We start from the raw sequence: 13219 nt of genomic DNA, 5'->3' as shown, positions 1-13219 counted from the left end.
TATACAGTTGCAATAAGAGTCAAAACACAAGAGGATGGAGGTCCCTGCCCCGTAGACCTTACAATCTATATATATATATATATATATATATCAATCCAAATGGTGTCCGCACTCCAAGGCTCAATGTTCTGCGGGGTGCTAGCCAAAATTATGTCTGTATAGAAAATAATCATCTGTGGCCAGCACACCCTTCAATGTTTCATCAAAAATTTTTTATTTTAAATATATTGTTAAAACCTGATATATATGATATATATATATCATACAATACAAAAGTTGGCTTGCTGACATTTTGGGACATATTTATCAAAATTTGAGTTTAGCGCTTAATACATAAAAACTCACCCATGTTCTGTTCTTACCTATAGGGTTTTAAGAAGCATATTTATCAAATGGTAAGTTCTAACTTTTACCTATTGATACACTTCTAAAAATCCCAAAGGAATGAATAGAGCATGGGTGAGTGTTTATATATAAAGCTCTAAACTCACATTTTGAATCAATCTGCCCTTTTGACCTGAAATCCAGGTTTCAGCAGTGGAAAACTGCTTATATCTTGGAAACAACTAAAAATAGAAAATAGATGTAAAAGAGTCCTTAAACCAGAACATATTGCTTATTCAGGAAAGAGGCTACAAATTTGACACACAAAAAAATCTTTAATACAAGGGACAATTTAGCATGGGGTAGAAAGTATATATTAGATTGTGTAACTCTTATTATCTACTAACAGGGGTGCAACTGCAACTCTGCAACTGTTGATCTACAACTCTCCCCATTTTGTATGATTGAATGCTGTAGAGCTACAGGTTGGGTATCTGAGATTCATTTCATCTTCCCCCTAATACAGACCCAAGGATTCAAAAATACAGACATGGTTTATTCAAAACCAATATAATATGTTTTTATAGGTGCAATAACCTACTCTAATGCATAAATATATATTTCACTTTTATTTAAAAAAAAAAAAGGTTTTCCCTTATAGTAAATAACTTATACATTATATGTAGTAAGAGTGATTTCACTGACATCTTGGGTATAGGAACTAAAAGTATCAGTTAGCTGCTTTAAACTGATGGCTTAATTTATTAGACAAACTCTTTAGTAATTATGAAAAAGGACTTGGCCAAACACACTTTCCTGTCAGGAATTCCCTGTATTAGGGAATATGGTGCTGTATTTAGATGACATAAAAATGGCAATATGTCTAGATTTTCTTCTCTCCAAGAAATACATAGTAATACAACAATATGAAAGTTTCTGTTTTCTATGAATAGATATTTCCTTTCTTGTTCTTGTTTGTGAAATGTTTCATTTCTTTTTATTTTTCTCAACCAAACAAAACTACATATTAAATAGAGGACGAAGGGTTGCATGGACTATTGCTACTACAAGTACGGTTACTTATTATGAAGTATAATAACATATAACTGTGGGTTTCAGCAAGAATATTTTCTAGCTAAGGCACAGTAGGTGGTTGCCTTTCCTTTAAAGCCATGTCCGTCTCCATAATTTATATAAAGACATATATAGTCAACATATTGTCTTACTGGGCATGCTGTACCACATCAGCTCAGCTATAGGCATTGTTGTGCTGTATGCAAAGGCAAGAAGTACATTTATTGTCTACGACAATAATCTGTGCGGCTTTTTTTACTCACAGTTCTAAAGGAAACATTTCGGGGACAAATTTTCTATAAATTCAGTTCATAAGAATTCTACACAGCCACATGAAAGAACATAACATGGATCATGGAAACCTGTATTAAATCCTCACCAGGATTGTAAATCCAGGGGTGCAGTGCAAATGAATAAATGTTCATGCAAGAGTTGCCTTCTTTGATTTTTACCTTTTATAGTAACCTAATCACAACAACCAGGCGCTTGGGTAAGCACCCCCTCTTTGTGAAAATGCTCTGAATAGGAATCAAGGAATCGTCTCAGTCATTAAGTATTAAAACAAAGGCCAAACACACCTCCCTGTTAGAGCAAGATATTAGGGATATGGTGCCTTCTTTTCTAGCATAAACATATTATTAAGCCCAGCTTTTCTAAAAAATAATATAGTAAATACTAATATTAGTACACATTAAACATAAAAAGGTACAAGTTTGCTGGGGTTTTACAGGCATGAAGAAAGTGTGAAAGCTTTATATTACTAAGCACTAATGTGGTTTTCTTAGTTACCGTTCCACTGTTTTACGTGATGCAGGGGCCATTCTAAACCACTCACGTGGACTTGGCACCTGCTTTGGGTTCTGACAGACCAGATCAAGTTACAGAATATGTGGTCAGCTCCAAATCTGACAACTTCATGTTTGCTGGAACTACTATTAATTTTGAGTCTATTATGAACAGTTGCAGCAAAAGCCTTTTGTATCAGTCTGCTGTAAATGTGAACATATCTAGTTACATATGGGACAAAGCCACAGGGTATGCAGATCTTTCATAACAGTCACATGCATACAGTTAAAATAATTAAGATTTACGGAGTGAACATGCGCACAAGTTAACAAGAGCAGGGTCCAATGCCCCAAAGAGCTAACAGTCTAACTGTATGTATGTATAAACAAGCAGTAAGTATCACTTTTAGGTCCGTGGCACACAACTTTGATTTAATTGTACAGCTGGTCAATACTATTGTAGTTTTCTAGTTTCATGTAGTGGTATGATGAATGATTTATTTTCCTCCCACACTCAAAAAACATACAGACAGAATAATTGGCTCCTTAAAAAACCATAGTGTGTGTGAATGGGGCCCTAGATTCAGTGTACGACTGAGATGGCAGGGGCCCACTAGAAAATCCTGGACAATGGGTCCACCTTCAAAAAACTCCTTCTCTCCTACCTCAAACTCTTTATTATCCTAGTCTCCTAGCCTACTCTATTCTTCCATCTATCACGCTTCCTTATTCTCATCTAGAAACAGGGAATGATCATGAAATAAGCTAAATAATTAGAAGCAGAAGGGCCCATTTACACCTGGGCCCACCGGTAGTTTTCCTGGTATACCCATGGCAGAAGTCCCATCTTCTGACTGTGATTGAAAACTTAAAACAGACCAAGTTTAACCGTTTACTGATGAAGTGAAAAGTTGTTCATGAACAGTATTATGAACGCTTGCTTATATGTACCATTGTATTTTATGCTTTGTTTAATTTTGCTTGAATATAACGGATAGATACATTCTTTTGCCATATCGTGATTTATGGAGACTTGATAGCTCTGACTTATGATCACACTTTAAAGGAACAGTAACACCAAAAAATTCAAGTGTATAAAAGAAATTCCAATATAATGTACTGCTGCTCTGCACTGGTACAACTGGTGTGTTTGCCTCAGAAACACTACTATGGTTTATATAAAGAATGCAGCTGTGTAGCCATGGGGGCAGCCATTCAAAGGAGAAAAGGCACAGGCACTTAGCAGATAACAGATAAAACACTATTGTATTCTACAGAGCTTATCCGTTATCTGCTATGTAACCTGTGCCTTTTCTCCTTTTTTGCAGCTTGAATGGCTGCCCCCATGGCTACACAGCAGCTTATTATATATAAACTATAGTAGTGTTACTGTAGCAAACACACAACTTTTACCAGTGCAGGGCAACAGTACATTATATTTAATTTACTTTAAAATTCTTTAATTTTTTGGTGTTACTGTTCCTTTAAGATCAGGAAATGAACACACAGCAAAGATACCCATCATATACCATTGTTCTCACGTGTCTATAAAAAAGGATAAAGGGTTCAGTCTCTCCATAAAAGGCACAAACACAGATTTCTGAATGATGCAGGCTGCTGACCCAGTTTTCGAAGGGCAGCCAACCAATAGCATGAAAGAGCACACTTCATTCAAACAACTGTTCCAATAAGACTACTTATGTTATGCCATTCATCAGTAAGTCGGCCACTAGCCTTTCTACTGCAAGGACAGCACAGGGAATTTGACCAACAGAGGCATTTTTGGGTTTATACTATAGTAATACGTTTCTTTTAAATAGGCTTCTGTGTTGCATCCCTTATGCCAAATCACTAAAAGGTCTAAGCTCATGTATTATAAAGTATTTTTATAAAAACAATTTATGGGTTAAAAGAAAAAATGCTGAAATGAAATATTTGGCTTATTTTTGGTCAAGCAGGCACAGCTCCAAATAATCTAAGGGATCTAACCAAATAACTGTTTCCATTTCTTCTTTGTCATACCTACTGTAAATCTGTTATCAATTATGTCCACATCTGTTAAAGCTAACCCTTCAGTAGTGCAAATGCGTAACTACCCTAACGTATTTCCTTTAAATACTAGTTGCACTAATATTGGAATAGTGTTATGAGTTCTCATATGTTTTACAATATTTTCCCAAACTTTCACAATACCTGCCTTATTAAAAATCATGTAAAAAAAAGCCTGACATTATTTCTTTAAGAGGATGCCTAGCAAGATGTCAAACAGGGAGCACCTACCATTGACCAAAGGTTAAGTCTTAACGGAGCAATTAGACTCATTTATAATGTGTTAAAAGAGGGAGAGGTGCAATTTTGTAGGTCATACTTTTCTATTTTCTTTTTCTTCCTAGCAAGATGTTTGCAAAATGAAAGAAACTGTAGTTGTAAGTAGATTCAGCCTTTTTCACAAGGATTCAGATTAGGCTGAACAGGGCCGCCATCAGAAATCACGGGGCCCCTTACAACAAAATTTTCTGGGCCCCCCTCCTCCTATGCCCTGCCCCCCAATTGCCCCTCCCCCAGCATCCTCCAGTGACCCCTCCCATCAGTACAAAGGATATTGGTAGCCAGGGCCCCCTAAAGCATTGGTAGCCAGGGGTTAAGTTTTGCATTGGTGCCAGCCCAGGGCCCCCTAAAACATTGCTGGTCCTCCCCCAGTGTCCTCATACTATGGCCCACTCCCCGCTGCTTCCTGCTCCCCAACTGCTTCCTCCGACTCCCCCCTACATCCTCCAGCTCCCCCCCAGCATCCTTCAGCTCCCCTTCCCAGCATCCTCCAGCTCCCCTCCCCAGCATCCTCCAGCTCCCCCCCAGCATCTTTCAGCTGCCCCCCAGCATCCTTCCCAACATCCTCCAGCTCCCCCCCAGCATCCCAACCAGCATCCTTTAGCTCCCCCCCCAGCATCCTCCATCTACCCCCCAGCGACATACAGCTTCTTGCGGCTTCCCCCAACTTCATCCTTCACCGACCACCTGCTTCCTCTGTCCTTCGGCTGCGTCTGTGCCACGGCATCCGCACACTTTTATATGGTTGCGCCCCATGCGTACTAATGTCACGCGCATGCACGGGCGCAAATAATCAGGGCCCGTAATTCTTTAAAGGGGGCCCGAGCTAAAAAAACTGTATCACGCCCGGGCCCCCGTAAAGAGCGAGGATCGTCAGGGACAACTGTCCCCCATGTGCCCCCCTGATGGCGGCCCTGAGGCTGAATCCACCTGTCTGGCCAAACCAAATCAGAATCCTTAAAATCATGTGACTTTTTGTCATATAGACATGGTTGAACATTTTCAACCGCATGAGGTAAATGTTCCCTCTAATTTCTTCTTGGTTGTGCAAACAAAAAAATTATTTTGTGTGCACTTTTTAAACTGTGTGCGCACTTTAAAAAACTGGTGTGCCCAGTACAAAATTACAATTTATTGGCTCGAAATTTGTGTGCGCGCACAGCTTAGGGAGCACTGAATGCAGTTCTCTTTAGCACTTTAGCCCATAGGCAAATTAGGATTCGTTTTGGCATTCGGGTGAAACTTGTGAGAGATGCAGGTGGGTTTTCCTCTTGGAATCTGAGGTGCAGAATCTAAGGGGGGAACTGGCAGCACTGAGGGCAGCGGCAAACATGGGGGAGAACAGGAGGCTCACTGAGCAACCACTGGCAGGGGCCAGTGTAGTGGGGGGTGGAGAAGGGACAGTGGAGGTTAATGAGGGAGACAAATTTGTAACAGTTAAGAGGGGTAGTAGGGGACACAAGTAGGGGGGCTGGTTCACAGCTTGTACAAACCAGCAAATTTGCCGCTTTAGGTGAAGATGCTGGGGAAGGCAGCTCTGAGCTGGCATGTATGGAGCAGGCTGACTCTCTGAGCACCCTGGGAGCTGGCACCTCTAATACAGGTGGGGGGAATAGTGCTAGGAAGGGAAGGCAGGCTATAGTTGTAGGGGATTCAATTCAATTCAAAAGGTGGATAGGGTAATTTGTCGCAAAGACCCTACATGCCGAACCGTGTGTTGCTTGCCTGGTGCTAGGGTTTGGCATGTGGTGGAACAAGTGGACAAATTGTTGGGAGGGGCTGGGGAAGACCCGGTGGTCTTGGTACACATAAGTACCAATGACAAAGTTAGAGGAGGGGGGGAAGTCCTCAAGAACCTAAAAAGCTAGGTGCGAAGTTGAGGGCGAGGACTTCCAAGGTAATTTTCTCAGAGATATTACCTGTGCCACGAGCAACATTAAGAAGGCAGCGGGAGCTTAGGGAGATTAATGCGTGGCTGAGAGATTGGTGCAGGGAGGAGGGCTTTGGGTTTCTCGAGAACTGGGCTGATTTCTCAATCGGCTACAAGCTCTTTGCCAGGGATGGGCTGCACCTCAATGATGATGGGGCAGCTGCTTTGGGGGAAAAGATGGCTAGCGGGTTGGAGGAGATTTTAAACTAGGAGTGGGGGGGAGGGTGCAGCGGGAAATTCTGTGGTAGACAGGATAGATGAGGTAGTGGGCATAGTTAGGGAAAATGGGGGAGGAGAATTGCTTCGAGATACTGATAATGGCAGGGAGGCCCATAAGTTGTTTACACGTCATTCTCACGCTGGTACCAGTATTAAATGTATGTTTACCAATGCAAGGAGTCTGACTGGTAAAATGGGAGAGCTGGAGGTACTGGCGTTGGAGCGGAAATATGATGTGATTGGTGTTGCTGAAACTTGGTTGAATGAGTCTCATGACTGGGCTGTTAATATTGGGGGGTATACATTGTTTCGGAGGGACAGGGGCAATAGGAAAGGAGGAGGAGTGTGTCTGTTCATTAAGCACAACTTAAAAGCAAATATTAAGGAGGAAGTGATGGGGGTAACAGAGGGAGCTGAATCCTTATGGGTTGAGCTTCTCACAGATAGTAAAGAATCTACCAAGCTAATTGTAGGGGTATGCTATAGACCCCCTAATGTAAGCGAAGAGGAGGAGGCCCAGCTCCTGTTGCAAATAGAAAAGGCTGCTAGTTTGGGGCAAGTGATAATAATGGGGGATTTTAATTACCCTGATATTGACTGGGGCAATAGTACTGCCAGGACAGTAAATGTGAACAAGTTTATAAACTTGCTGCATGACAACTTTAAGTCACAAGTTGTTGAGGAGCCAACCAGGAACCATGCTATAGTAGATCTAGTGATCTCTAATGACCCAGAACGTATAGCATATGTGCAAGTGGTTGAACCCCTGGGTAATAGTGACCATAATGTTATTTGATTTGAAGAAGGTCATTCCCATATTTAAAAAGGGAGTAAGATCTCAGCCTGGCAATTATAGGCCTGTAAGTTTGACATCCGTGGTGGGCAAGTTATTTGAAAGCTTGTTAAGGGATCACATTCAAAATTATGTAGTGGAGAATGCCATTATGAGCAGTAATCAGCATGGCTTTATGAAGGACAGGTCATGTCAGACCAATTTAATTGCTTTTTATGATGAGGTAAGTAAGAAGCTGGACAGTGGGGATGCAGTAGATATAATCTATTTGGATTTTGCCAAAGCATTTGATACCGTTCCCCACAAACGACTGCTTTCTAAGCTAAGGTCTATTGGTCTTAGTGAAGTCGTTTGCACATGGATAGAAAACTGGCTACAGGATCGGGTACAGAGGGTGGTTGTTAATGGCACATTCTCTACTTGGAATAAGGTTCTCAGTGGGGTCCCTCAGGGTTCTGTACTGGGTCCACTTTTGTTTAATTTGTTCATAAATGACTTAGGGGAGGGTATTATGAGTAATGTATCAGTGTTTGCAGATGACACAAAACTCTGCAGACCAGTCAATTCTATCCAGGATGTGACATCCCTGCAGCAGGATCTTGACCAAATGGCAATCTGGGCAGCTAAGTGGCAGATGAGATTTAATGTGGATAAATGTAAGGTCATGCACCTGGGATGTAAAAATATGCAAGCCCCGTATAACCCTTAATGGGACTGCACTAGGCAAATCCATAATGGAGAAGGACCTTGGAGTCCTTGTAGATAATAAACTTGGCTGTAGCAAGCAATGCCAGGCAGCAGCTGCAAGGGCAAACAAGGTTTTGAGCTGTATTAAAGGGTATAGATCACGGGAGGAGGGGTTATTCTTCCCCTTTACAGAGCACTGGTAAGGCCCCATCTAGAATATGCTGTTCAGTTTTGGTCTCCAGTGCTCAAAACTGGACATTATTGAGTTAGAGAGGGTCCAGAGAAGGGCAACTAAGCTGGTAAAGGTTATGGAAAGTCTCAGTTATGAAGAAAGACTGGCCAAGTTGGGTCTGTTTACACTGGAGAAGAGGCGCTTAAGAGGTGACATGATAACTATGTATAAATATATAAGGGGATCATATAATAACCTTTCTAATGTTTTATTTACCAGTAGGTCCTTCCAACGGACACGAGGGCACCCACTCCGTTTAGAAGAAGGGAGGTTCCATTTAAATATTCGGAAAGGATTTTTTACAGTGAGAGCTGTGAAGTTCTGGAATTCCCTCCCCGAATCAGTCGTACTGGCTGATACATTATATAGCTTTAAGAAGGGGCTGGATGGATTCTTAGCAAGTGAGGGAATACACGGTTATGGGAGATAGCTCTTAGTACAAGTTGATCCAGGGACTGGTCCGATTGCCATCTTGGAGTCAGGAAGGAATTTTTTCCCCTCTGCGGCAAATTAGAGGCTTCAGATGGGGTTTTTTTTGCCTTCCTCTGGATCAACTAGTAGTTAGGCAGGTTATATATAGGCATTATGGTTGAACTTGATGGATGTATGTCTTTTTTCAACCCAACTTACTATGTTACTATGTAACATAGTGGATGGTTGGTGCATCCCTAATTGTAAGTAACTTTTACATTGTAATTCTGTGGGATAAAAGGCAGTATTGTTGGTCTAATTCTATACTGCACTTTACACTTACATGTGACTATGGTACCTGTAAAAAATTTGTATCGTTGTGTGTTGTCAGAATGGGTTGCTTAGGTTTTTCAGTATAAGGTGGGTATATGGTAGCATAAAAATGATTCCTAATACAGAAATAAGGTGATGTTTATCTATGGTGCTTATTTATGATGTGTTTTTTTTTGTGAACATGTATTCAGCATTGTAAGGGTATTGAGGCTATTAAAGAAAAGCTGGGGAGGGAAAGTTTATATTCTGATCCTCTACAAGATTTTATAAATAGATCAGACTTATTGGAAATTCAAATTGAACAGTTTGGTCCCCCATGGTCTCAACATCTATTAAGATCTCGCAGCCTTTTAGTTTTCCTGCTTTCCTTTAGCATCCCCTTTTGCCTTTTTTTAAAAAATGTTGCCCATATATTATATGGCACGAAAACCTTTCTGGCTTTGAAACTTCAATGTATGATTTTGGAAGCCTTCCATAGGACTCAATGGCACTCTACTGAGCCAACCTGGCCAAAAGATAGTCACAATACCCAAGCTTGAATGAATTCTGATATGGTCGTAGTCTTTGCGAAAAATACGACTTTTTTGTGAAAGTTAACGAAAACCATGAAAAAGTTGTATAATTTTAATGATTTCCAGTAAAGCTGTGTGAGCAGCGCCAGAGCCAACAAGCTAGGTACAGTGTAAAAAATTGCTGCCACTCATATGGAGTCAGCTCTTTTTTAATTAACTGTCCCAGATAAAGAGGCAACGCTGTTATAATATACTGTATATATGTATACTGAATATAATATATGAATGATTATTAATTGCCTACTTGGAGGAAGGCTATATTCTTACATATCAGTCCTAGCTAACAGAGAGAGATGAGAGATGTACTACTTAAAATTCACTATTGATAAATACAGCAATGAAAATAAATGTTTAAAGGCAGAAGGCCTGTGCTCTGCAATCTGATATCCTGAGTTATCTTTTTCATTCTCGAGATTGCCCATCATCTTACAGCTTTCTATTTCAATCCAAGAGAAATGCCTGACCTGTTTCCCCCCCCCCCCCCTGGCCTTGTCATGTTATGTGCAGGACAGCTAGGAATCTAGGTTAGCAGAGGGAGGCCTTGTGGGTAAATAGATCTCTTGCATAACCTAGGTTATGCGATGTGCCCTCCCATGCTATCCCCACCCCCTGCCCGCCCCATTGTGTGAGCTGCTCAGTATTTCCTCCTTAAGACACCAGCTGTTCCTACTATCTGCTCTGGAAGCGACAGTCGATTCCAAGTTACACTGCCAAGTTCAGTCCTGACAATCCGGTACTGCACATCCTACAGTTTGCACATGGGCAGGTAAGGGCCAAGTTGGCACAGCAAGCACAAACTTTAGGATCAGAGCTAAACAAAATACATTTTTTTAAGCAACGAAATGCAGTATTCATATCTCACCATTGCACAATGATCATGTTGTTTCTACATAAATATAATGTGCTTATTCTGTGTTGAGTAAATGTAATGCTACGCAAATGATTTGTTTCAGATTTGATTCAGATGTCTTTTATTAATTTCTTTTTCATTGTCATTACCATTTAACTGACATTGGAATCTGCAGTGAAAGGGCAAAATGATTGAACTTGTCGTATGGAGGCAGCATATGAGCAGTACCTTGTTATATTTTACTATGATTGGGTAGGCGATTAAGTCCCCTGAACTAGCTATGAGAACAGTTCCCATTTAGAAATCGTAAAATGAATGCTAGCTACCTCTAACCTGTTATACACAGAAGGGAGATCTTCAGGATAGGGAACTCATTCATCTTATACTTAGAAATTAAATGTACTATTGTTTACTGTCTTTGTTAAACAATCATATGTGGACAGCCATATTGTGACACCGAGAATAGCACCAGAGCTTTTGCTTGTTATGTGTGTGATGTACATTTTAGCTACGGTAGCGCAATGTAGGAACCTGTGTGCAGAAAGCCGTGTAGGGGAAAGAACATGCAGGCACCCTAGCTCCTGTCCTCCCTACCCAAGTCTGCAGCTCATTGACAACAGGGAGTCCAGCAATCCAATAAGTGCAGCTCTGCAGGGCCCCCCTTTACACCCAAAACCCACTTGGCCTGGGACGACTGTCCCCCTATCCCTCCCTGTTGGTGCATCAGCAGACGTGATGGGGCATAGTGCAACTGCAGTAGCGATGTGGCACTGTGAGACGGCAATAGTACCCCTGCTAAAGTAATGGAACATTCTGCCTTTCTTTAAATAAATATTGCCACTTTTGGATACAAATTGTACCTGATAACTAATATGATACAGAATTTACTTCTATTACCACAGTGGCAAAATGGCACTATAGTTGTAACTTAACCCTAGGGCAATGACATACGGGGTGCTGTGATCGCCTGCAGAAAATCCACCTCTATGGGGGGGGGGGGGCAAAGTACCTGAAAATACCTTTCTCTCAGTGTTTTTGCCAAACAGAGCCAATCTTGGCTTTTATTTGGCACCCCAGGTAATTTTTTATATCTGTGTTGCTCCCTAACACTTTTTCCATTTGAATGTAGTTGAAATGCAAGTAAAACAGGTTGGGGTTCCCTGCTCTTAAATTGAAAGTTTTAATCAATATACTGCTCCATTCAGAGTGGAGTAAATATTTCAAAACAAACAAGAAGTGTCCCCCTTAGGGCAGTGGCACATGGGGAGATTAGTCACCCTGCGACAAATCTTCGTTACCGCGGGCGACTAATCTCCCCACAATGCCATTCCACTGGCAACAATATAAATCGCTGGTGGGATGGCATACGAGTCGCTACGATTTCCCAAAGTTGCCTCTCAAGGAAACTTTGGGTGATTTCGGGAAATCATAGTGATGTGTATGCCATCCCACCAGCGATTTACTTTGTTGCCGGTGCGATGGCATTGTGGGGAGATTAGTCCCCGCGGTAATGAAGATTTGTCGCGGGGCGACTATTCTCCCCATGTGACAGGTTGCGGGGCGACTATTCTCCCCATGTGACAGGTCGCGGGGTATCTATTCTCCCCATGTGACACTGCCCTTAGTAATATCACAAACCTTCACATAAATTCCTATCACACTGGTATTGAACCCCAACAGTGTTACATAACAGGGGTCTGATACCTTCAGATGGCTGCTGGAGATGTGAAACAGACACAACAGTATTATGGGACCAACAATAAGCCTTTTAACATCCTTTTACACCAGTTCGAACCCAAGGACCCCATTATCATCAAAAGGTGTTCCAAAAATTCCAACATATTCCACAGCATTGTACCCTACTAAGAGATCAACTGCGCCAACTATTTGTACCAGATAAAGCAATGATTCCCCTGCGTTTGTTGGCAACTGGAAAAAAACTGATTTTAAGTTCCCTGAATGAAGTGGGAGCTCTGAGCAGAACTTCTGAGGAAACTATTGGAGGTGGAAGAGAGCATGGTGGGCAACTAGAACGAATGTAAAGCCTTTAATAATTGCTTAGTTCTCGAACAAAAGTAAATGAAAAATACATTGGAATCTGAGCTCCCCCGACTTGCTAGCTACTTTATACAGTGCAGCGCAGAGTTCCTGGGACACTTTACGCCCGCTAGGCAGTGCGTATCCCTGCGCTACGTCTAGTCGTGACGCCAGTCTCGCGTGATGAGGTTTCTGGCGCCAGGATTATTTTCTGTAAGACAGGAGGTTGGAGGCTGAATTAGCAGCTTTGCAAGATGTGTAAGTAGCGACCCGGGACTTCAGCCTGTGTTAGGGAAAGCAGCACTTGTGCGTCAGGATGCACTTACTTGGATACAGCCCCCTGTTGTCCCTGAGCTGTAGAGTTCTAAAGGGAGGGCGGGAGTCGGGTACCGTACTGTTAGTTTGTCACAGAAGTTTTAGCTACTTTAGCGCAATGTAGGAACCTGTGTGCAGAAAGCCGTGTAGGGGAAAGAACATGCAGGCACCCTAGCTCCTGCCCTCCCTACCCAATCTGCAGCTCACTGACAGCAGGGAGTCCAGCAATCCAATAAGTGCAGCTCTGCAGGGCCCCCCTTTGCACCCAAAACCCACTTGGCCTGGGACGACTGTCCTCCTATCCCTCCCTGTTGGTGCATCAGCAGACG

At 41.9% G+C, this 13219-nt stretch overlaps 1 protein-coding gene across 2 annotated transcripts in view; it reads left to right on the top strand.

The window, feature by feature from the left end:
- The first annotated feature begins 10354 nt into the window (after positions 1–10354).
- timeless (timeless circadian regulator) overlaps positions 10355–13219 on the top strand; it is a 40321-nt gene continuing 37456 nt past the window's right edge. Inside the window, exon 1 of one of the 2 annotated variants that reach the window (XM_031897167.1) lies at positions 10355–10454. The gene's annotated coding sequence lies outside the window, so the exon portion shown is untranslated. Of the gene's footprint in view, positions 10455–12708; positions 12834–13219 lie in introns of those variants that run through there. The other variant, XM_002934529.5, reaches the window with a different exon arrangement.

The sequence above is a fragment of the Xenopus tropicalis genome, chromosome 2 (assembly GCF_000004195.4).
Source record: "Xenopus tropicalis strain Nigerian chromosome 2, UCB_Xtro_10.0, whole genome shotgun sequence".
Classification (NCBI taxonomy): domain Eukaryota; kingdom Metazoa; phylum Chordata; class Amphibia; order Anura; family Pipidae; genus Xenopus; species Xenopus tropicalis.
Note: the sequence above shows the minus strand (reverse complement) of the source record. Positions and strands in the feature narration are given on the sequence as shown.